Source organism: Mesoplodon bidens (assembly GCF_964165515.1).
Source record: "Mesoplodon bidens genome assembly, contig: HAP1_SCAFFOLD_314, whole genome shotgun sequence".
NCBI classification, from domain to species: Eukaryota; Metazoa; Chordata; class Mammalia; order Artiodactyla; family Ziphiidae; genus Mesoplodon; species Mesoplodon bidens.
In genome coordinates, this window is record NW_027671877.1 from 97557 (window position 1) to 121945 (window position 24389).

Sequence of the window (24389 nt, forward strand, 5' to 3'; positions counted from 1 at the left end):
GGTTTAGGTGTGAACGCTCGTAAGCTTCAGCAGAAAGTCTGCAAAGATTTTTTTGTGTCCCTCCAATGAGTTACCCACGCGGACCCCTTTTTCTACAAGTGTTGGTCCACTACTCCTTCTAGAGGCTGGGACTCAGACAGGACTGCTTTGCTGCCCCCGATCTGGGATAGTGGCTTTGGGCGGCCTGTGGCCTGGGCAGGAGGCTCACCACGTGTGTCCCACGACCCATCTGCCTGCGAACTTTAGTCACCTATCGGGAAGCTATGATGCCCAGACCTATGGTTAGCTTTGCAGCGAGGTGTACTGCGCGGACCGGTTCCACACACACTTCAAGTAAGAGGTCGGCCTGAGTGGAAAGGTGAGAGTTTGGGCAGCTGTGCAGACAAAGAAGGCGCACTTTGGCCTGTGCCTAAATGCATCTGACACACGACTGGGCCTGCCGGGCTCTGAGGGCCCTCCCGTTGGCCCCCTTCTCCCCTGCCCTTTGTTCAGTCACAGCAGAGATGGCCCCACCCACTCCCTCAGTGAAGGCAGTGTTCCAACCTCCCTCAGCCCCGCCCCCTCTCCGCAGGTTACCATGGACTACAGATGCTGCATTCTGAGGCCAGGGCATTCCGAGAATGCCAAGGGCAGACATGATGACCTTAAATGATTTCCCCTTGTGTCAATTTTGGTAAACTTTAGGACCTAGGAAATGGTCCACTTTACACAAACGTTCAAATTTACTGCCATTTCATATACTCTCTGCTATAACATTGTCCTGATTCTTTCTGTATATTCTTTACTTATGTTTTGGTTTTCCTTAATCAAAGTGTGTCTTTTAATCTTGTCAAAGAATATTCTTTGGACTTACTAAATCACCTGAATTTTATACGTTTTCTATTGTATTAAGTTCAGCTCATATCTTTATTTATATTTTTTCTATGTTCTCAGGTTTATTGTTTTGATATTCTGATGTCAATAAAAACACTTGGTTATTCATTTTAAAAAATCTTTTTACTTATAAAGATTTGAACTTTTCTAGATTCCAGCTTACTTGTAAGTTTCTAAGGGTCAGGTCCTCTACATTGTGGCTGGCCTAAGTCTTAGTTCACCATAGAGCAATGTATATATTGACCTATTTTCCCCTCGACTTTCTGTGATTCCCTACATCTCACCTTTCTTTGCAGACAAGCCATTTGAAATAACCTTAACTTATTTCACGGCCATTAAGTCTTTGAAATAATGTGCATTTTTCAGAGAAATCTTCTTATATATTTAGGCAGAAAATCTGACCTGCCATAGTTTTCAAAACAGCATAATTTCACCCTTCTCAATGATGAATCTGTTGTAATACACAACCTTTGAGGATTTAGCTTTATCAATGACATGTACTTTAAAAATGTTTTAGAGATCCTACCAGTCTTTGAAAACATCCTTGTTCCTTGTTTCAGTTCCAGTTTTATGTATATTTTCTGCCTTGCACCTGATTATTCCAACGTCTGATCGATGGCTAAGGGAATCTAATTCTGGTATTGATTGTTTTTGCTGCTTGTCTCCCCTTGTAGCTGATTTCTTCATTATTGTGTAAATTTAGATCATGAGCTCATGTTTAGCTAAACAGCTGACCTTGTAAGAGGCTTAGGTGTGAACGCTCGTAAGCTTCAGCAGAAAGTCGGCAAATATTTTTTTGTGTCCCTCCAATGAGTTACCCGCGCGGACACCTTTTTCTAAAAGTGTTGGTCCACTACTCCCTCTAGAGGCTGGGACTCAGACAGGACTGCTTTGCTACCCCCGATCTGGGATAGTGGTTTTGGGCGGCCTGTGGCCTGGGCAGGAGGCACAGCACGTGTGTCCCACAACCCATCTGCCTGCGAACTTCGGTCACCTGGCAGGAAGCTATGATGCCCAGACCTATGGTTAGCTTTGCATCGAGGTGCACTGCGCGGACCGGTTCCACACACACTTCAAGAAAGAGGGCGGCCTGAGTGGAAAGGTGAGAGTTTGGGCAGCTGTGCAGACAAAGAAGGCGCACTTTGGCCTGGGCCTAAATGCTTGTGACACACGACTGGGCCTGCCGGGCTCTGAGGGCCCTGCCCTTGGCCCCCTTCTACCCTGCCCTTTGTTCAGTCACAGCAGAGATGGCCCCAGCCACTCCCTCAGTGAAGGAAGTGTTCCAACCTCCCTCAGCCCCGCCCCCTCTCCGCAGGTTACCATGGACTACAGATGCTGCATTCTGAGGCCAGGGCGTTCCGAGAATGCCAAGGGCAGACATGATGACCTTAAATGATTTCCTCTTGTGTCAATTTTGGTAAAGTTTAGGAGCTAGGAAATGGTCCACTTTACAGAAATGTTCAAATTTACTGGCATTTCAGATATTCTCTGCTATAACATTGTCCTGATTCTTTCTGTATATTCTTTACTTATGTTTTGGTTTTCCTTAATCAAAGTGTGTCTTTTAAATCTTGTCAAAGAATATTCTTTATTCTTACTACCTCAACTGAATTTTATACGTTTTCTGTGGTATTAAGTTCTGCTCATATCTTTATTTATATTTTTTCTATGTTCTCAGGTTTATTGTTTTGATATTCTGATGTCAATAAAAACACTTGGTTATTCATTTTAAAAAATCTTTTTACTTATAAAGATTTGAACTTTTCTAGATTCCAGCTTACTTGTAAGTTTCTAAGGGTCAGGTCCTCTACATTGTGGCTGGCCTAAGTCTTAGTTCACCATATAGCAATGTATATATTGACCTATTTTCCCCTCGACTTTCTGTGATTCCCTACATCTCACCTTTCTTTGCAGACAAGCCATTTGAAATAACCTTAACTTATTTCACGGCCAATAAGTCTTTGAAATAATGTGTATTTTTTAGAGAAATCTTCTTATATAATTAGGCAGAAAATCTGACCTGCCATAGTTTTCAAAACAGCATAATTTCACTCTTCTCAATGTTGAATCTGTTGTATTACACAACCATTGAGTATTTAGCTTTATCAATGACATGTACTTTAAAAATGTTTTAGAGATCCTACCAGTCTTTGAAAACATCCTTTTTCCTTGTTTCAGTTCAAGTTTTATGTATACTTTCTGCCTTGCACCTGATTATTCCAACATCTGATGGTTGGCCTAGGGAATCTAATTCTGGTATTGATTGTTTTTGCTGCTTGTCTCCCCTTGTAGCTGATTTCTTCATTATTGTGTAAATTTAGATCATGAGCTCATGTTTAGCTAAACAGCTGACCTTGTAAGAGGCTTAGGTGTGAACGCTCGTAAGCTTCAGCAGAAAGTCCGCAAAGATTTTTTTGTTTTCCTCCAATGAGTTACCCGCGCGGACCCCTTTTTCTACAAGTGTTGGTCCACTACTCCCTCTAGAGGCTGGGAGTCAGACAGGACTGCTTTGCTGCCCCCGATCTGGGATAGTGGCTTTGGGCGGCCTGTGGCCTGGGCAGGAGTCTCCCCACGTGTGTCCCACGACCCATCTGCCTGCGAACTTCGGTCACCTGGCAGGAAGCTATGATGCCCAGACCTATGGTTAGCTTTGCATCGAGGTGTACTGCGCGGACCGGTTCCACACACACTTCAAGTAAGAGGGCGGCCTGAGTGGAAAGGTGAGAGTTTGGGCAGCTGTGCAGACCAAGAAGGCGCATTTTGGCCTGGGCCTAAATGCTTGTGACACACGACTGGGCCTGCCGGGCTCTGAGGGCCCTGCCGTGGGCCCCCTTCTCCCCTGCCCTTTGTTCAGTCACAGCAGAGATGGCCCCACACACTCCCTCAGTGAAGGCAGTGTTCCAACCTCCCTCAGCCCCGCCCCCTCTCCGCAGGTTACCATGGACAACAGATGCTGCATTCTGAGGCCAGGGCGTTCCGAGAATGCCAAGGGCAGACATGATGACCTTAAATGATTTCCTCTTGTGTCAATTTTGGTAAAGTTTAGGAGCTAGGAAATGGTCCACTTTACAGAAATGTTCAAATTTACTGGCATTTCAGATATTCTCTGCTATAACATTGTCCTGATTCTTTCTGTATATTCTTTACTTATGTTTTGGTTTTCCTTAATCAAAGTGTGTCTTTTAAATCTTGTCAAAGAATATTCTTTGGACTTACTACCTCAACTGAATTTTATACGTTTTCTGTGGTATTAAGTTCTGCTCATATCTTTATTTATCTTTTTTCTATGTTCTCAGGCTTTATTGTTTTGATCTTCTGATGTCAATTAAAACACTTGGTTATTCATTTTAATAAATCTTTTTACTTATAAAGATTTGAATTTTTAAAGATTCCAGCTTACTTGTAAATTTCTAAGGGTCAGGTCCTCTACATTGTGGCTGGCCCAAGGCCTAGTTCACAATACAGCAAAGTATATATTGACCTATTTTCCCCGCGACTTTCTGTGATTTCCTACATCTCACCTTTCTTTGCAGACAAGCCATTTGAAATAACCTTAACTTATTTCACAGCCATTAAGTCTTTGAAATAATGTGCATTTTTCAGAGAAATCTTCTTATATATTTAGGCAGAAAATCTGACCTGCCATAGTTTTCAAAACAGCATAATTTCACCCTTCTCAATGATGAATCTGTTGTAATACACAACCTTTGAGGATTTAGCTTTATCAATGACATGTACTTTAAAAATGTTTTAGAGATCCTACCAGTCTTTGAAAACATCCTTGTTCCTTGTTTCAGTTCCAGTTTTGTGTATCCTATCTGCCTTGCACCTGAATATTCCAACATCTGATGGTTGGCCTAGGGAATCTAATACTGGTATTGATTGTTTTTGCTGTTTGTCTCCCCTTGTAGCTCATTTCTTCATTATTGTGTAAATTTAGATCATCAGCTCATGTTTAGCTAAACAGCTGACCTTGTAAGAGGTTTAGGTGTGAACGCTCGTAAGCTTCAGCAGAAAGTCTGCAAAGATTTTTTTGTGTCCCTCCAATGAGTTACCCACGCGGACCCCTTTTTCTACAAGTGTTGGTCCACTACTCCTTCTAGAGGCTGGGACTCAGACAGGACTGCTTTGCTGCCCCCGATCTGGGATAGTGGCTTTGGGCGGCCTGTGGCCTGGGCAGGAGGCTCACCACGTGTGTCCCACGACCCATCTGCCTGCGAACTTTAGTCACCTATCGGGAAGCTATGATGCCCAGACCTATGGTTAGCTTTGCAGCGAGGTGTACTGCGCGGACCGGTTCCACACACACTTCAAGTAAGAGGTCGGCCTGAGTGGAAAGGTGAGAGTTTGGGCAGCTGTGCAGACAAAGAAGGCGCACTTTGGCCTGTGCCTAAATGCATCTGACACACGACTGGGCCTGCCGGGCTCTGAGGGCCCTCCCGTTGGCCCCCTTCTCCCCTGCCCTTTGTTCAGTCACAGCAGAGATGGCCCCACCCACTCCCTCAGTGAAGGCAGTGTTCCAACCTCCCTCAGCCCCGCCCCCTCTCCGCAGGTTACCATGGACTACAGATGCTGCATTCTGAGGCCAGGGCATTCCGAGAATGCCAAGGGCAGACATGATGACCTTAAATGATTTCCCCTTGTGTCAATTTTGGTAAACTTTAGGACCTAGGAAATGGTCCACTTTACACAAACGTTCAAATTTACTGCCATTTCATATACTCTCTGCTATAACATTGTCCTGATTCTTTCTGTATATTCTTTACTTATGTTTTGGTTTTCCTTAATCAAAGTGTGTCTTTTAATCTTGTCAAAGAATATTCTTTGGACTTACTAAATCACCTGAATTTTATACGTTTTCTATTGTATTAAGTTCAGCTCATATCTTTATTTATATTTTTTCTATGTTCTCAGGTTTATTGTTTTGATATTCTGATGTCAATAAAAACACTTGGTTATTCATTTTAAAAAATCTTTTTACTTATAAAGATTTGAACTTTTCTAGATTCCAGCTTACTTGTAAGTTTCTAAGGGTCAGGTCCTCTACATTGTGGCTGGCCTAAGTCTTAGTTCACCATAGAGCAATGTATATATTGACCTATTTTCCCCTCGACTTTCTGTGATTCCCTACATCTCACCTTTCTTTGCAGACAAGCCATTTGAAATAACCTTAACTTATTTCACGGCCATTAAGTCTTTGAAATAATGTGCATTTTTCAGAGAAATCTTCTTATATATTTAGGCAGAAAATCTGACCTGCCATAGTTTTCAAAACAGCATAATTTCACCCTTCTCAATGATGAATCTGTTGTAATACACAACCTTTGAGGATTTAGCTTTATCAATGACATGTACTTTAAAAATGTTTTAGAGATCCTACCAGTCTTTGAAAACATCCTTGTTCCTTGTTTCAGTTCCAGTTTTATGTATATTTTCTGCCTTGCACCTGATTATTCCAACGTCTGATCGATGGCTAAGGGAATCTAATTCTGGTATTGATTGTTTTTGCTGCTTGTCTCCCCTTGTAGCTGATTTCTTCATTATTGTGTAAATTTAGATCATGAGCTCATGTTTAGCTAAACAGCTGACCTTGTAAGAGGCTTAGGTGTGAACGCTCGTAAGCTTCAGCAGAAAGTCGGCAAATATTTTTTTGTGTCCCTCCAATGAGTTACCCGCGCGGACACCTTTTTCTAAAAGTGTTGGTCCACTACTCCCTCTAGAGGCTGGGACTCAGACAGGACTGCTTTGCTACCCCCGATCTGGGATAGTGGTTTTGGGCGGCCTGTGGCCTGGGCAGGAGGCACAGCACGTGTGTCCCACAACCCATCTGCCTGCGAACTTCGGTCACCTGGCAGGAAGCTATGATGCCCAGACCTATGGTTAGCTTTGCATCGAGGTGCACTGCGCGGACCGGTTCCACACACACTTCAAGTAAGAGGGCGGCCTGAGTGGAAAGGTGAGAGTTTGGGCAGCTGTGCAGACAAAGAAGGCGCACTTTGGCCTGGGCCTAAATGCTTGTGACACACGACTGGGCCTGCCGGGCTCTGAGGGCCCTGCCCTTGGCCCCCTTCTACCCTGCCCTTTGTTCAGTCACAGCAGAGATGGCCCCAGCCACTCCCTCAGTGAAGGAAGTGTTCCAACCTCCCTCAGCCCCGCCCCCTCTCCGCAGGTTACCATGGACTACAGATGCTGCATTCTGAGGCCAGGGCGTTCCGAGAATGCCAAGGGCAGACATGATGACCTTAAATGATTTCCTCTTGTGTCAATTTTGGTAAACTTTAGGAGCTAGGAAATGGTCCACTTTACAGAAATGTTCAAATTTACTGGCATTTCAGATATTCTCTGCTATAACATTGTCCTGATTCTTTCTGTATATTCTTTACTTATGTTTTGGTTTTCCTTAATCAAAGTGTGTCTTTTAAATCTTGTCAAAGAATATTCTTTATTCTTACTACCTCAACTGAATTTTATACGTTTTCTGTGGTATTAAGTTCTGCTCATATCTTTATTTATATTTTTTCTATGTTCTCAGGTTTATTGTTTTGATATTCTGATGTCAATAAAAACACTTGGTTATTCATTTTAAAAAATCTTTTTACTTATAAAGATTTGAACTTTTCTAGATTCCAGCTTACTTGTAAGTTTCTAAGGGTCAGGTCCTCTACATTGTGGCTGGCCTAAGTCTTAGTTCACCATATAGCAATGTATATATTGACCTATTTTCCCCTCGACTTTCTGTGATTCCCTACATCTCACCTTTCTTTGCAGACAAGCCATTTGAAATAACCTTAACTTATTTCACGGCCAATAAGTCTTTGAAATAATGTGTATTTTTTAGAGAAATCTTCTTATATAATTAGGCAGAAAATCTGACCTGCCATAGTTTTCAAAACAGCATAATTTCACTCTTCTCAATGTTGAATCTGTTGTATTACACAACCATTGAGTATTTAGCTTTATCAATGACATGTACTTTAAAAATGTTTTAGAGATCCTACCAGTCTTTGAAAACATCCTTTTTCCTTGTTTCAGTTCAAGTTTTATGTATACTTTCTGCCTTGCACCTGATTATTCCAACATCTGATGGTTGGCCTAGGGAATCTAATTCTGGTATTGATTGTTTTTGCTGCTTGTCTCCCCTTGTAGCTGATTTCTTCATTATTGTGTAAATTTAGATCATGAGCTCATGTTTAGCTAAACAGCTGACCTTGTAAGAGGCTTAGGTGTGAACGCTCGTAAGCTTCAGCAGAAAGTCCGCAAAGATTTTTTTGTTTTCCTCCAATGAGTTACCCGCGCGGACCCCTTTTTCTACAAGTGTTGGTCCACTACTCCCTCTAGAGGCTGGGAGTCAGACAGGACTGCTTTGCTGCCCCCGATCTGGGATAGTGGCTTTGGGCGGCCTGTGGCCTGGGCAGGAGTCTCCCCACGTGTGTCCCACGACCCATCTGCCTGCGAACTTCGGTCACCTGGCAGGAAGCTATGATGCCCAGACCTATGGTTAGCTTTGCATCGAGGTGTACTGCGCGGACCGGTTCCACACACACTTCAAGTAAGAGGGCGGCCTGAGTGGAAAGGTGAGAGTTTGGGCAGCTGTGCAGACCAAGAAGGCGCATTTTGGCCTGGGCCTAAATGCTTGTGACACACGACTGGGCCTGCCGGGCTCTGAGGGCCCTGCCGTGGGCCCCCTTCTCCCCTGCCCTTTGTTCAGTCACAGCAGAGATGGCCCCACACACTCCCTCAGTGAAGGCAGTGTTCCAACCTCCCTCAGCCCCGCCCCCTCTGCGCAGGTTACCATGGACAACAGATGCTGCATTCTGAGGCCAGGGCGTTCCGAGAATGCCAAGGGCAGACATGATGACCTTAAATGATTTCCTCTTGTGTCAATTTTGGTAAAGTTTAGGAGCTAGGAAATGGTCCACTTTACAGAAATGTTCAAATTTACTGGCATTTCAGATATTCTCTGCTATAACATTGTCCTGATTCTTTCTGTATATTCTTTACTTATGTTTTGGTTTTCCTTAATCAAAGTGTGTCTTTTAAATCTTGTCAAAGAATATTCTTTGGACTTACTACCTCAACTGAATTTTATACGTTTTCTGTGGTATTAAGTTCTGCTCATATCTTTATTTATCTTTTTTCTATGTTCTCAGGCTTTATTGTTTTGATCTTCTGATGTCAATTAAAACACTTGGTTATTCATTTTAATAAATCTTTTTACTTATAAAGATTTGAACTTTTCTAGATTCCAGCTTACTTGTAAGTTTCTAAGGGTCAGGTCCTCTACATTGTGGCTGGCCTATGTCTTAGTTCACCATAGAGCAATGTATATATTGACCTATTTTCCCCTCGACTTTCTGTGATTCCCTACATCTCACCTTTCTTTGCAGACAAGCCATTTGAAATAACCTTAACTTATTTCACGGCCAATAAGTCTTTGAAATAATGTGTATTTTTTAGAGAAATCTTCTTATATAATTAGGCAGAAAATCTGACCTGCCATAGTTTTCAAAACAGCATAATTTCACTCTTCTCAATGTTGAATCTGTTGTATTACACAACCATTGAGTATTTAGCTTTATCAATGACATGTACTTTAAAAATGTTTTAGAGATCCTACCAGTCTTTGAAAACATCCTTTTTCCTTGTTTCAGTTCAAGTTTTATGTATACTTTCTGCCTTGCACCTGATTATTCCAACATCTGATGGTTGGCCTAGGGAATCTAATTCTGGTATTGATTGTTTTTGCTGCTTGTCTCCCCTTGTAGCTGATTTCTTCATTATTGTGTAAATTTAGATCATGAGCTCATGTTTAGCTAAACAGCTGACCTTGTAAGAGGCTTAGGTGTGAACGCTCGTAAGCTTCAGCAGAAAGTCCGCAAAGATTTTTTTGTGTTCCTCCAATGAGTTACCCGCGCGGACCCCTTTTTCTACAAGTGTTGGTCCACTACTCCCTCTAGAGGCTGGGAGTCAGACAGGACTGCTTTGCTGCCCCCGATCTGGGATAGTGGCTTTGGGCGGCCTGTGGCCTGGGCAGGAGTCTCCCCACGTGTGTCCCACGACCCATCTGCCTGCGAACTTCGGTCACCTGGCAGGAAGCTATGATGCCCAGACCTATGGTTAGCTTTGCATCGAGGTGTACTGCGCGGACCGGTTCCACACACACTTCAAGTAAGAGGGCGGCCTGAGTGGAAAGGTGAGAGTTTGGGCAGCTGTGCAGACCAAGAAGGCGCATTTTGGCCTGGGCCTAAATGCTTGTGACACACGACTGGGCCTGCCGGGCTCTGAGGGCCCTGCCGTGGGCCCCCTTCTCCCCTGCCCTTTGTTCAGTCACAGCAGAGATGGCCCCACACACTCCCTCAGTGAAGGCAGTGTTCCAACCTCCCTCAGCCCCGCCCCCTCTCCACAGGTTACCATGGACAACAGATGCTGCATTCTGAGGCCAGGGCGTTCCGAGAATGCCAAGGGCAGACATGATGACCTTAAATGATTTCCTCTTGTGTCAATTTTGGTAAAGTTTAGGAGCTAGGAAATGGTCCACTTTACAGAAATGTTCAAATTTACTGGCATTTCAGATATTCTCTGCTATAACATTGTCCTGATTCTTTCTGTATATTCTTTACTTATGTTTTGGTTTTCCTTAATCAAAGTGTGTCTTTTAAATCTTGTCAAAGAATATTCTTTGGACTTACTACCTCAACTGAATTTTATACGTTTTCTGTGGTGTTAAGTTCTGCTCATATCTTTATTTATCTTTTTTCTATGTTCTCAGGCTTTATTGTTTTGATCTTCTGATGTCAATTAAAACACTTGGTTATTCATTTTAATAAATCTTTTTACTTATAAAGATTTGAATTTTTAAAGATTCCAGCTTACTTGTAAATTTCTAAGGGTCAGGTCCTCTACATTGTGGCTGGCCCAAGGCCTAGTTCACAATACAGCAAAGTATATATTGACCTATTTTCCCCGCGACTTTCTGTGATTTCCTACATCTCACCTTTCTTTGCAGACAAGCCATTTGAAATAACCTTAACTTATTTCACAGCCATTAAGTCTTTGAAATAATGTGCATTTTTCAGAGAAATCTTCTTATATATTTAGGCAGAAAATCTGACCTGCCATAGTTTTCAAAACAGCATAATTTCACCCTTCTCAATGATGAATCTGTTGTAATACACAACCTTTGAGGATTTAGCTTTATCAATGACATGTACTTTAAAAATGTTTTAGAGATCCTACCAGTCTTTGAAAACATCCTTGTTCCTTGTTTCAGTTCCAGTTTTATGTATATTTTCTGCCTTGCACCTGATTATTCCAACGTCTGATTGATGGCTAAGGGAATCTAATTCTGGTATTGATTGTTTTTGCTGCTTGTCTCCCCTTGTAGCTGATTTCTTCATTATTGTGTAAATTTAGATCATGAGCTCATGTTTAGCTAAACAGCTGACCTTGTAAGAGGCTTAGGTGTGAACGCTCGTAAGCTTCAGCAGAAAGTCGGCAAAGATTTTTTTGTGTCCCTCCAATGAGTTACCCGCGCGGACACCTTTTTCTACAAGTGTTGGTCCACTACTCCCTCTAGAGGCTGGGACTCAGACAGGACTGCTTTGCTACCCCCGATCTGGGATAGTGGTTTTGGGCGGCCTGTGGCCTGGGCAGGAGGCACCGCACGTGTGTCCCACAACCCATCTGCCTGCGAACTTCGGTCACCTGGCAGGAAGCTATGATGCCCAGACCTATGGTTAGCTTTGCATCGAGGTGCACTGCGCGGACCGGTTCCACACACACTTCAAGTAAGAGGGCGGCCTGAGTGGAAAGGTGAGAGTTTGGGCAGCTGTGCAGACAAAGAAGGCGCACTTTGGCCTGGGCCTAAATGCTTGTGACACACGACTGGGCCTGCCGGGCTCTGAGGGCCCTGCCCTTGGCCCCCTACTCCCCTGCCCTTTGTTCAGTCACAGCAGAGATGGCCCCACCCACTCCCTCAGTGAAGAAAGTGTTCCAACCTCCCTCAGCCCCGCCCCCTCTCCGCAGGTTACCATGGACTACAGATGCTGCATTCTGAGGCCAGGGCGTTCCGAGAATGCCAAGGGCAGACATGATGACCTTAAATGATTTCCTCTTGTGTCAATTTTGGTAAACTTTAGGAGCTAGGAAATGGTCCACTTTACAGAAATGTTCAAATTTACTGGCATTTCAGATATTCTCTGCTATAACATTGTCCTGATTCTTTCTGTATATTCTTTACTTATGTTTTGGTTTTCCTTAATCAAAGTGTGTCTTTTAAATCTTGTCAAAGAATATTCTTTGGACTTACTACCTCAACTGAATTTTATACGTTTTCTGTGGTATTAAGTTCTGCTCATATCTTAATTTATATTTTTTCTATGTTCTCAGGTTTATTGTTTTGATATTCTGATGTCAATAAAAACACTTGGTTATTCATTTTAAAAAATCTTTTTACTTATAAAGATTTGAACTTTTCTAGATTCCAGCTTACTTGTAAATTTCTAAGGGTCAGGTCCTCTACATTGTGGCTGGCCTAAGTCTTAGTTCACCATATAGCAATGTATATATTGACCTATTTTCCCCTCGACTTTCTGTGATTCCCTACATCTCACCTTTCTTTGCAGACAAGCCATTTGAAATAACCTTAACTTATTTCACGGCCAATAAGTCTTTGAAATAATGTGTATTTTTTAGAGAAATCTTCTTATATAATTAGGCAGAAAATCTGACCTGCCATAGTTTTCAAAACAGCATAATTTCACTCTTCTCAATGTTGAATCTGTTGTATTACACAACCATTGAGTATTTAGCTTTATCAATGACATGTACTTTAAAAATGTTTTAGAGATCCTACCAGTCTTTGAAAACATCCTTTTTCCTTGTTTCAGTTCAAGTTTTGTGTATACTTTCTGCCTTGCACCTGATTATTCCAACATCTGATGGTTGGCCTAGGGAATCTAATTCTGGTATTGATTGTTTTTGCTGCTTGTCTCCCCTTGTAGCTGATTTCTTCATTATTGTGTAAATTTAGATCATGAGCTCATGTTTAGCTAAACAGCTGACCTTGTAAGAGGCTTAGGTGTGAACGCTCGTAAGCTTCAGCAGAAAGTCCGCAAAGATTTTTTTGTTTTCCTCCAATGAGTTACCCACGCGGACCCCTTTTTCTACAAGTGTTGGTCCACTACTCCCTCTAGAGGCTGGGAGTCAGACAGGACTGCTTTGCTGCCCCCGATCTGGGATAGTGGCTTTGAGCGGCCTGTGGCCTGGGCAGGAGTCTCCCCACGTGTGTCCCACGACCCATCTGCCTGCGAACTTCGGTCACCTGGCAGGAAGCTATGATGCCCAGACCTATGGTTAGCTTTGCATCGAGGTGTACTGCGCGGACCGGTTCCACACACACTTCAAGTAAGAGGGCGGCCTGAGTGGAAGGGTGAGAGTTTGGGCAGCTGTGCAGACCAAGAAGGCGCATTTTGGCCTGGGCCTAAATGCTTGTGACACACGACTGGGCCTGCCGGGCTCTGAGGGCCCTGCCGTGGGCCCCCTTCTCCCCTGCCCTTTGTTCAGTCACAGCAGAGATGGCCCCACACACTCCCTCAGTGAAGGCAGTGTTCCAACCTCCCTCAGCCCCGCCCCCTCTCCGCAGGTTACCATGGACAACAGATGCTGCATTCTGAGGCCAGGGCGTTCCGAGAATGCCAAGGGCAGACATGATGACCTTAAATGATTTCCTCTTGTGTCAATTTTGGTAAAGTTTAGGAGCTAGGAAATGGTCCACTTTACAGAAATGTTCAAATTTACTGGCATTTCAGATATTCTCTGCTATAACATTGTCCTGATTCTTTCTGTATATTCTTTACTTATGTTTTGGTTTTCCTTAATCAAAGTGTGTCTTTTAAATCTTGTCAAAGAATATTCTTTGGACTTACTACCTCAACTGAATTTTATACGTTTTCTGTGGTGTTAAGTTCTGCTCATATCTTTATTTATCTTTTTTCTATGTTCTCAGGCTTTATTGTTTTGATCTTCTGATGTCAATTAAAACACTTGGTTATTCATTTTAATAAATCTTTTTACTTATAAAGATTTGAATTTTTAAAGATTCCAGCTTACTTGTAAATTTCTAAGGGTCAGGTCCTCTACATTGTGGCTGGCCCAAGGCCTAGTTCACAATACAGCAAAGTATATATTGACCTATTTTCCCCGCGACTTTCTGTGATTTCCTACATCTCACCTTTCTTTGCAGACAAGCCATTTGAAATAACCTTAACTTATTTCACAGCCATTAAGTCTTTGAAATAATGTGCATTTTTCAGAGAAATCTTCTTATATATTTAGGCAGAAAATCTGACCTGCCATAGTTTTCAAAACAGCATAATTTCACCCTTCTCAATGATGAATCTGTTGTAATACACAACCTTTGAGGATTTAGCTTTATCAATGACATGTACTTTAAAAATGTTTTAGAGATCCTACCAGTCTTTGAAAACATCCTTGTTCCTTGTTTCAGTTCCAGTTTTATGTATATTTTCTGCCTTGCACCTGATTATTCCAACGTCTGATTGATGGCTAAGGGAATCTAATTCTGGTATTGATTGTTTTTGCTGCTTGTCTCCCCTTGTAGCTGATTTCTTCATTATTGTGTAAATTTAGATCATGAGCTCATGTTTAGCTAAACAGCTGACCTTGTAAGAGGCTTAGGTGTGAACGCTCGTAAGCTTCAGCAGAAAGTCGGCAAAGATTTTTTTGTGTCCCTCCAATGAGTTACCCGCGCGGACACCTTTTTCTACAAGTGTTGGTCCACTACTCCCTCTAGAGGCTGGGACTCAGACAGGACTGCTTTGCTACCCCCGATCTGGGATAGTGGTTTTGGGCGGCCTGTGGCCTGGGCAGGAGGCACCGCACGTGTGTCCCACAACCCATCTGCCTGCGAACTTCGGTCACCTGGCAGGAAGCTATGATGCCCAGACCTATGGTTAGCTTTGCATCGAGGTGCACTGCGCGGACCGGTTCCACACACACTTCAAGTAAGAGGGCGGCCTGAGTGGAAAGGTGAGAGTTTGGGCAGCTGTGCAGACAAAGAAGGCGCACTTTGGCCTGGGCCTAAATGCTTGTGACACACGACTGGGCCTGCCGGGCTCTGAGGGCCCTGCCCTTGGCCCCCTACTCCCCTGCCCTTTGTTCAGTCACAGCAGAGATGGCCCCACCCACTCCCTCAGTGAAGAAAGTGTTCCAACCTCCCTCAGCCCCGCCCCCTCTCCGCAGGTTACCATGGACTACAGATGCTGCATTCTGAGGCCAGGGCGTTCCGAGAATGCCAAGGGCAGACATGATGACCTTAAATGATTTCCTCTTGTGTCAATTTTGGTAAACTTTAGGAGCTAGGAAATGGTCCACTTTACAGAAATGTTCAAATTTACTGGCATTTCAGATATTCTCTGCTATAACATTGTCCTGATTCTTTCTGTATATTCTTTACTTATGTTTTGGTTTTCCTTAATCAAAGTGTGTCTTTTAAATCTTGTCAAAGAATATTCTTTGGACTTACTACCTCAACTGAATTTTATACGTTTTCTGTGGTATTAAGTTCTGCTCATATCTTAATTTATATTTTTTCTATGTTCTCAGGTTTATTGTTTTGATATTCTGATGTCAATAAAAACACTTGGTTATTCATTTTAAAAAATCTTTTTACTTATAAAGATTTGAACTTTTCTAGATTCCAGCTTACTTGTAAATTTCTAAGGGTCAGGTCCTCTACATTGTGGCTGGCCTAAGTCTTAGTTCACCATATAGCAATGTATATATTGACCTATTTTCCCCTCGACTTTCTGTGATTCCCTACATCTCACCTTTCTTTGCAGACAAGCCATTTGAAATAACCTTAACTTATTTCACGGCCAATAAGTCTTTGAAATAATGTGTATTTTTTAGAGAAATCTTCTTATATAATTAGGCAGAAAATCTGACCTGCCATAGTTTTCAAAACAGCATAATTTCACTCTTCTCAATGTTGAATCTGTTGTATTACACAACCATTGAGTATTTAGCTTTATCAATGACATGTACTTTAAAAATGTTTTAGAGATCCTACCAGTCTTTGAAAACATCCTTTTTCCTTGTTTCAGTTCAAGTTTTGTGTATACTTTCTGCCTTGCACCTGATTATTCCAACATCTGATGGTTGGCCTAGGGAATCTAATTCTGGTATTGATTGTTTTTGCTGCTTGTCTCCCCTTGTAGCTGATTTCTTCATTATTGTGTAAATTTAGATCATGAGCTCATGTTTAGCTAAACAGCTGACCTTGTAAGAGGCTTAGGTGTGAACGCTCGTAAGCTTCAGCAGAAAGTCCGCAAAGATTTTTTTGTTTTCCTCCAATGAGTTACCCACGCGGACCCCTTTTTCTACAAGTGTTGGTCCACTACTCCCTCTAGAGGCTGGGAGTCAGACAGGACTGCTTTGCTGCCCCCGATCTGGGATAGTGGCTTTGAGCGGCCTGTGGCCTGGGCAGGAGTCTCCCCACGTGTGTCCCACGACCCATCTGCCTGCGAACTTCGGTCACCTGGCAGGAAGCTATGATGCCCAGACCTATGGTTAGCTTTGCATCGAGGTGTACTGCGCGGACCGGTTCCACACACACTTCAAGTAAGAGGGCGGCCTGAGTGGAAGGGTGAGAGTTTGGGCAGCTGTGCAGACCAAGAAGGCGCATTTTGGCCTGGGCCTAAATGCTTGTGACACACGACTGGGCCTGCCGGGCTCTGAGGGCCCTGCCGTGGGCCCCCTTCTCCCCTGCCCTTTGTTCAGTCACAGCAGAGATGGCCCCACACACTCCCTCAGTGAAGGCAGTGTTCCAACCTCCCTCAGCCCCGCCCCCTCTCCGCAGGTTACCATGGACAACAGATGCTGCATTCTGAGGCCAGGGCGTTCCGAGAATGCCAAGGGCAGACATGATGACCTTAAATGATTTCCTCTTGTGTCAATTTTGGTAAAGTTTAGGAGCTAGGAAATGGTCCACTTTACAGAAATGTTCAAATTTACTGGCATTTCAGATATTCTCTGCTATAACATTGTCCTGATTCTTTCTGTATATTCTTTACTTATGTTTTGGTTTTCCTTAATCAAAGTGTGTCTTTTAAATCTTGTCAAAGAATATTCTTTGGACTTACTACCTCAACTGAATTTTATACGTTTTCTGTGGTATTAAGTTCTGCTCATATCTTTATTTATCTTTTTTCTATGTTCTCAGGCTTTATTGTTTTGATCTTCTGATGTCAATTAAAACACTTGGTTATTCATTTTAATAAATCTTTTTACTTATAAAGATTTGAATTTTTAAAGATTCCAGCTTACTTGTAAATTTCTAAGGGTCAGGTCCTCTACATTGTGGCTGGCCCAAGGCCTAGTTCACAATACAGCAAAGTATATATTGACCTATTTTCCCCGCGACTTTCTGTGATTTCCTACATCTCACCTTTCTTTGCAGACAAGCCATTTGAAATAACCTTAACTTATTTCACAGCCATTAAGTCTTTGAAATAATGTGCATTTTTCAGAGAAATCTTCTTATATATTTAGGCAGAAAATCTGACCTGCCATAGTTTTCAAAACAGCATAATTTCACCCTTCTCAATGATGAATCTGTTGTAATACACAACCTTTGAGGATTTAGCTTTATCAATGACATGTACTTTAAAAATGTTTTAGAGATCCTACCAGTCTTTGAAAACATCCTTGTTCCTTGTTTCAGTTCCAGTTTTATGTATGTTTTCTGCCTTGCACCTGATTATTCCAACGTCTGATCGATGGCTAAGGGAATCTAATTCTGGTATTGATTGTTTTTGCTGCTTGTCTCCCCTTGTAGCTGATTTCTTCATTATTGTGTAAATTTAGATCATGAGCTCATGTTTAGCTAAACAGCTGACCTTGTAAGAGGCTTAGGTGTGAACGCTCGTAAGCTTCAGCAGAAAGTCGGCAAAGATTTTTTTGTGTCCCTCCAATGAGTTACCCGCGCGGACACCTTTTTCTACAAGTGTTGGTCCTCTACTCCCTCTAGAGGCTGGGACTCAGACAGGACTGCTTTGCTACCCCCGATCTGGGATAGTGGTTTTGGGCGGCCTGTGGCCTGGGCAGGAGGCACCGCACGTGTGTCCCACAACCCATCTGCCTGCGAACTTCGGTCACCTGGCAGGAAGCTATGATGCCCAGACCTATGGTTAGCTTTGCATCGAGGTGCACTGCGCGGACCGGTTCCACACACACTTCAAGTAAGAGGGCGGCCTGAGTGGAAAGGTGAGAGTTTGGGCAGCTGTGCAGACAAAGAAGGCGCACTTTGGCCTGGGCCTAAATGCTTGTGACACACGACTGGGCCTGCCGGGCTCTGAGGGCCCTGCCCTTGGCCCCCTACTCCCCTGCCCTTTGTTCAGTCACAGCAGAGATGGCCCCACCCACTCCCTCAGTGAAGAAAGTGTTCCAACCTCCCTCAGCCCCGCCCCCTCTCCGCAGGTTACCATGGACTACAGATGCTGCATTCTGAGGCCAGGGCGTTCCGAGAATGCCAAGGGCAGACATGATGACCTTAAATGATTTCCTCTTGTGTCAATTTTGGTAAACTTTAGGAGCTAGGAAATGGTCCACTTTACAGAAATGTTCAAATTTACTGGCATTTCAGATATTCTCTGCTATAACATTGTCCTGATTCTTTCTGTATATTCTTTACTTATGTTTTGGTTTTCCTTAATCAAAGTGTGTCTTTTAAATCTTGTCAAAGAATATTCTTTGGACTTACTACCTCAACTGAATTTTATACGTTTTCTGTGGTATTAAGTTCTGCTCATATCTTTATTTATATTTTTTCTATGTTCTCAGGTTTATTGTTTTGATATTCTGATGTCAATAAAAACACTTGGTTATTCATTTTAAAAAATCTTTTTACTTATAAAGATTTGAACTTTTCTAGATTCCAGCTTACTTGTAAGTTTCTAAGGGTCAGGTCCTCTACATTGTGGCTGGCCTAAGTCTTAGTTCACCATATAGCAATGTATATATTGACCTATTTTCCCCTCGACTTTCTGTGATTCCCTACATCTCACCTTTCTTTGCAGACAAGCCATTTGAAATAACCTTAACTTATTTCACGGCCAATAAGTCTTTGAAATAATGTGTATTTTTTAGAGAAATCTTCTTATATAATTAGGCAGAAAATCTGACCTGCCATAGTTTTCAAAACAGCATAATTTCACTCTTCTCAATGTTGAATCTGTTGTATTACACAACCATTGAGTATTTAGCTTTATCAATGACATGTACTTTAAAAATGTTTTAGAGATCCTACCAGTCTTTGAAAACATCCTTTTTCCTTGTTTCAGTTCAAGTTTTATGTATACTTTCTGCCTTGCACCTGATTATTCCAACATCTGATGGTTGGCCTAGGGAATCTAATTCTGGTATTGATTGTTTTTGCTGCTTGTCTCCCCTTGTAGCTGATTTCTTCATTATTGTGTAAATTTAGATCATGAGCTCATGTTTAGCTAAACAGCTGACCTTGTAAGAGGCTTAGGTGTGAACGCTCGTAAGCTTCAGCAGAAAGTCCGCAAAGATTTTTTTGTGTTCCTCCAATGAGTTACCCACGCGGACCCCTTTTTCTACAAGTGTTGGTCCACTACTCCCTCTAGAGGCTGGGAGTCAGACAGGACTGCTTTGCTGCCCCCGATCTGGGATAGTGGCTTTGAGCGGCCTGTGGCCTGGGCAGGAGTCTCCCCACGTGTGTCCCACGACCCATCTGCCTGCGAACTTCGGTCACCTGGCAGGAAGCTATGATGCCCAGACCTATGGTTAGCTTTGCATCGAGGTGTACTGCGCGGACCGGTTCCACACACACTTCAAGTAAGAGGGCGGCCTGAGTGGAAGGGTGAGAGTTTGGGCAGCTGTGCAGACCAAGAAGGCGCATTTTGGCCTGGGCCTAAATGCTTGTGACACACGACTGGGCCTGCCGGGCTCTGAGGGCCCTGCCGTGGGCCCCCTTCTCCCCTGCCCTTTGTTCAGTCACAGCAGAGATGGCCCCACACACTCCCTCAGTGAAGGCAGTGTTGCAAACTCCCTCAGCCCCGCCCCCTCTCCGCAGGTTACCATGGACAACAGATGCTGCATTCTGAGGCCAGGGCGTTCCGAGAATGCCAAGGGCAGACATGATGACCTTAAATGATTTCCTCTTGTGTCAATTTTGGTAAAGTTTAGGAGCTAGGAAATGGTCCACTTTACAGAAATGTTCAAATTTACTGGCATTTCAGATATTCTCTGCTATAACATTGTCCTGATTCTTTCTGTATATTCTTTACTTATGTTTTGGTTTTCCTTAATCAAAGTGTGTCTTTTAAATCTTGTCAAAGAATATTCTTTGGACTTACTACCTCAACTGAATTTTATACGTTTTCTGTGGTATTAAGTTCTGCTCATATCTTTATTTATCTTTTTTCTATGTTCTCAGGCTTTATTGTTTTGATCTTCTGATGTCAATTAAAACACTTGGTTATTCATTTTAATAAATCTTTTTACTTATAAAGATTTGAATTTTTAAAGATTCCAGCTTACTTGTAAATTTCTAAGGGTCAGGTCCTCTACATTGTGGCTGGCCCAAGGCCTAGTTCACAATACAGCAAAGTATATATTGACCTATTTTCCCCGCGACTTTCTGTGATTTCCTACATCTCACCTTTCTTTGCAGACAAGCCATTTGAAATAACCTTAACTTATTTCACAGCCATTAAGTCTTTGAAATAATGTGCATTTTTCAGAGAAATCTTCTTATATATTTAGGCAGAAAATCTGACCTGCCATAGTTTTCAAAACAGCATAATTTCACCCTTCTCAATGATGAATCTGTTGTAATACACAACCTTTGAGGATTTAGCTTTATCAATGACATGTACTTTAAAAATGTTTTAGAGATCCTACCAGTCTTTGAAAACATCCTTGTTCCTTGTTTCAGTTCCAGTTTTATGTATATTTTCTGCCTTGCACCTGATTATTCCAACGTCTGATCGATGGCTAAGGGAATCTAATTCTGGTATTGATTGTTTTTGCTGCTTGTCTCCCCTTGTAGCTGATTTCTTCATTATTGTGTAAATTTAGATCATGAGCTCATGTTTAGCTAAACAGCTGACCTTGTAAGAGGCTTAGGTGTGAACGCTCGTAAGCTTCAGCAGAAAGTCGGCAAAGATTTTTTTGTGTCCCTCCAATGAGTTACCCGCGCGGACACCTTTTTCTACAAGTGTTGGTCCACTACTCCCTCTAGAGGCTGGGACTCAGACAGGACTGCTTTGCTACCCCCGATCTGGGATAGTGGTTTTGGGCGGCCTGTGGCCTGGGCAGGAGACACCGCACGTGTGTCCCACAACCCATCTGCCTGCGAACTTCGGTCACCTGGCAGGAAGCTATGATGCCCAGACCTATGGTTAGCTTTGCATCGAGGTGCACTGTGCGGACCGGTTCCACACACACTTCAAGTAAGAGGGCGGCCTGAGTGGAAAGGTGAGAGTTTGGGCAGCTGTGCAGACAAAGAAGGCGCACTTTGGCCTGGGCCTAAATGCTTGTGACACACGACTGGGCCTGCCAGGCTCTGAGGGCCCTGCCCTTGGCCCCCTTCTCCCCTGCCCTTTGTTCAGTCACAGCAGAGATGGCCCCACCCACTCCCTCAGTGAAGGAAGTGTTCCAACCTCCCTCAGCCCCGCCCCCTCTCCGCAGGTTACCATGGACTACAGATGCTGCATTCTGAGGCCAGGGCGTTCCGAGAATGCCAAGGGCAGACATGATGACCTTAAATGATTTCCTCTTGTGTCAATTTTGGTAAAGTTTAGGAGCTAGGAAATGGTCCACTTTACAGAAATGTTCAAATTTACTGGCATTTCAGATATTCTCTGCTATAACATTGTCCTGATTCTTTCTGTATATTCTTTACTTATGTTTTGGTTTTCCTTAAACAAAGTGTGTCTTTTAAATCTTGTCAAAGAATATTCTTTGGACTTACTACCTCAACTGAATTTTATACGTTTTCTGTGGTATTAAGTTCTGCTCATATCTTTATTTATCTTTTTTCTATGTTCTCAGGGTTTATTGTTTTGATCTTCTGATGTCAATTAAAACACTTGGTTATTCATTTTAATAAATCTTTTTACTTATAAAGATTTGAATTTTTAAAGATTCCAGCTTACTTGTAAGTTTCTAAGGGTCAGGTCCTCTACATTGTGGCTGGCCAAAGGCTTAGTTCACAATATAGCAAAGTATATATTGACCTATTTTCCCCACGACTTTCTGTGATTTCCTACATCTCCCCTTTCTTTGCAGACAAGCCATTTGAAATAAACTTAACTTATTTCACAGCCAATAACTCTTTGAAATAATGTGCATTTTTCAGAGAAATCTTCGTATATATTTAGGCAGAAAATCAGACCTGCCATAATTTTCAAAACAGCATAATTTCACTCTTCTCAATGATGAATCTGTTGTATTACACAACCTTTGAGTATTTAGCTTTATCAATGACATGTACTTTAAAAATGTTTTAGAGATCCTACCAGTCTTTGAAAACATCCTTGTTCCTTGTTTCAGTTCCAGTTTTGTGTATCCTATCTGCCTTGCACCTGAATATTCCAACATCTGATGGTTGGCCTAGGGAATCTAATACTGGTATTGATTGTTTTTGCTGCTTGTCTCCCCTTGTAGCTGATTTCTTCATTATTGTGTAAATTTAGATCATCAGCTCATGTTTAGCTAAACAGCTGACCTTGTAAGAGGTTTAGGTGTGAACGCTCGTAAGCTTCAGCAGAAAGTCTGCAAAGATTTTTTTGTGTCCCTCCAATGAGTTACCCACGCGGACCCCTTTTTCTACAAGTGATGGTCCACTACTCCTTCTAGAGGCTGGGACTCAGACAGGACTGCTTTGCTGCCCCCGATCTGGGATAGTGGCTTTGGGCGGCCTGTGGCCTGGGCAGGAGGCTCCCCACGTGTGTCCCACGACCCATCTGCCTGCGAACTTTAGTCACCTGGAAGGAAGCTATGATGCCCAGACCTATGGTTAGCTTTGCATCGAGGTGTACTGCGCGGACCGGTTCCACACACACTTCAAGTAAGAGGGCGGCCTGAGTGGAAAGGTGAGAGTTTGGGCAGCTGTGCAGACCAAGAAGGCGCATTTTGGCCTGGGCCTAAATGCTTGTGACACACGACTGGGCCTGCCGGGCTCTGAGGGCCCTGCCGTGGGCCCCCTTCTCCCCTGCCCTTTGTTCAGTCACAGCAGAGATGGCCCCACACACTCCCTCAGTGAAGGCAGTGTTCCAACCTCCCTCAGCCCCGCCCCCTCTGCGCAGGTTACCATGGACAACAGATGCTGCATTCTGAGGCCAGGGCGTTCCGAGAATGCCAAGGGCAGACATGATGACCTTAAATGATTTCCTCTTGTGTCAATTTTGGTAAAGTTTAGGAGCTAGGAAATGGTCCACTTTACAGAAATGTTCAAATTTACTGGCATTTCAGATATTCTCTGCTATAACATTGTCCTGATTCTTTCTGTATATTCTTTACTTATGTTTTGGTTTTCCTTAATCAAAGTGTGTCTTTTAAATCTTGTCAAAGAATATTCTTTGGACTTACTACCTCAACTGAATTTTATACGTTTTCTGTGGTATTAAGTTCTGCTCATATCTTTATTTATCTTTTTTCTATGTTCTCAGGCTTTATTGTTTTGATCTTCTGATGTCAATTAAAACACTTGGTTATTCATTTTAATAAATCTTTTTACTTATAAAGATTTGAACTTTTCTAGATTCCAGCTTACTTGTAAGTTTCTAAGGGTCAGGTCCTCTACATTGTGGCTGGCCTAAGTCTTAGTTCACCATAGAGCAATGTATATATTGACCTATTTTCCCCTCGACTTTCTGTGATTCCCTACATCTCACCTTTCTTTGCAGACAAGCCATTTGAAATAACCTTAACTTATTTCACGGCCAATAAGTCTTTGAAATAATGTGTATTTTTTAGAGAAATCTTCTTATATAATTAGGCAGAAAATCTGACCTGCCATAGTTTTCAAAACAGCATAATTTCACTCTTCTCAATGTTGAATCTGTTGTATTACACAACCATTGAGTATTTAGCTTTATCAATGACATGTACTTTAAAAATGTTTTAGAGATCCTACCAGTCTTTGAAAACATCCTTTTTCCTTGTTTCAGTTCAAGTTTTATGTATACTTTCTGCCTTGCACCTGATTATTCCAACATCTGATGGTTGGCCTAGGGAATCTAATTCTGGTATTGATTGTTTTTGCTGCTTGTCTCCCCTTGTAGCTGATTTCTTCATTATTGTGTAAATTTAGATCATGAGCTCATGTTTAGCTAAACAGCTGACCTTGTAAGAGGCTTAGGTGTGAACGCTCGTAAGCTTCAGCAGAAAGTCCGCAAAGATTTTTTTGTGTTCCTCCAATGAGTTACCCGCGCGGACCCCTTTTTCTACAAGTGTTGGTCCACTAC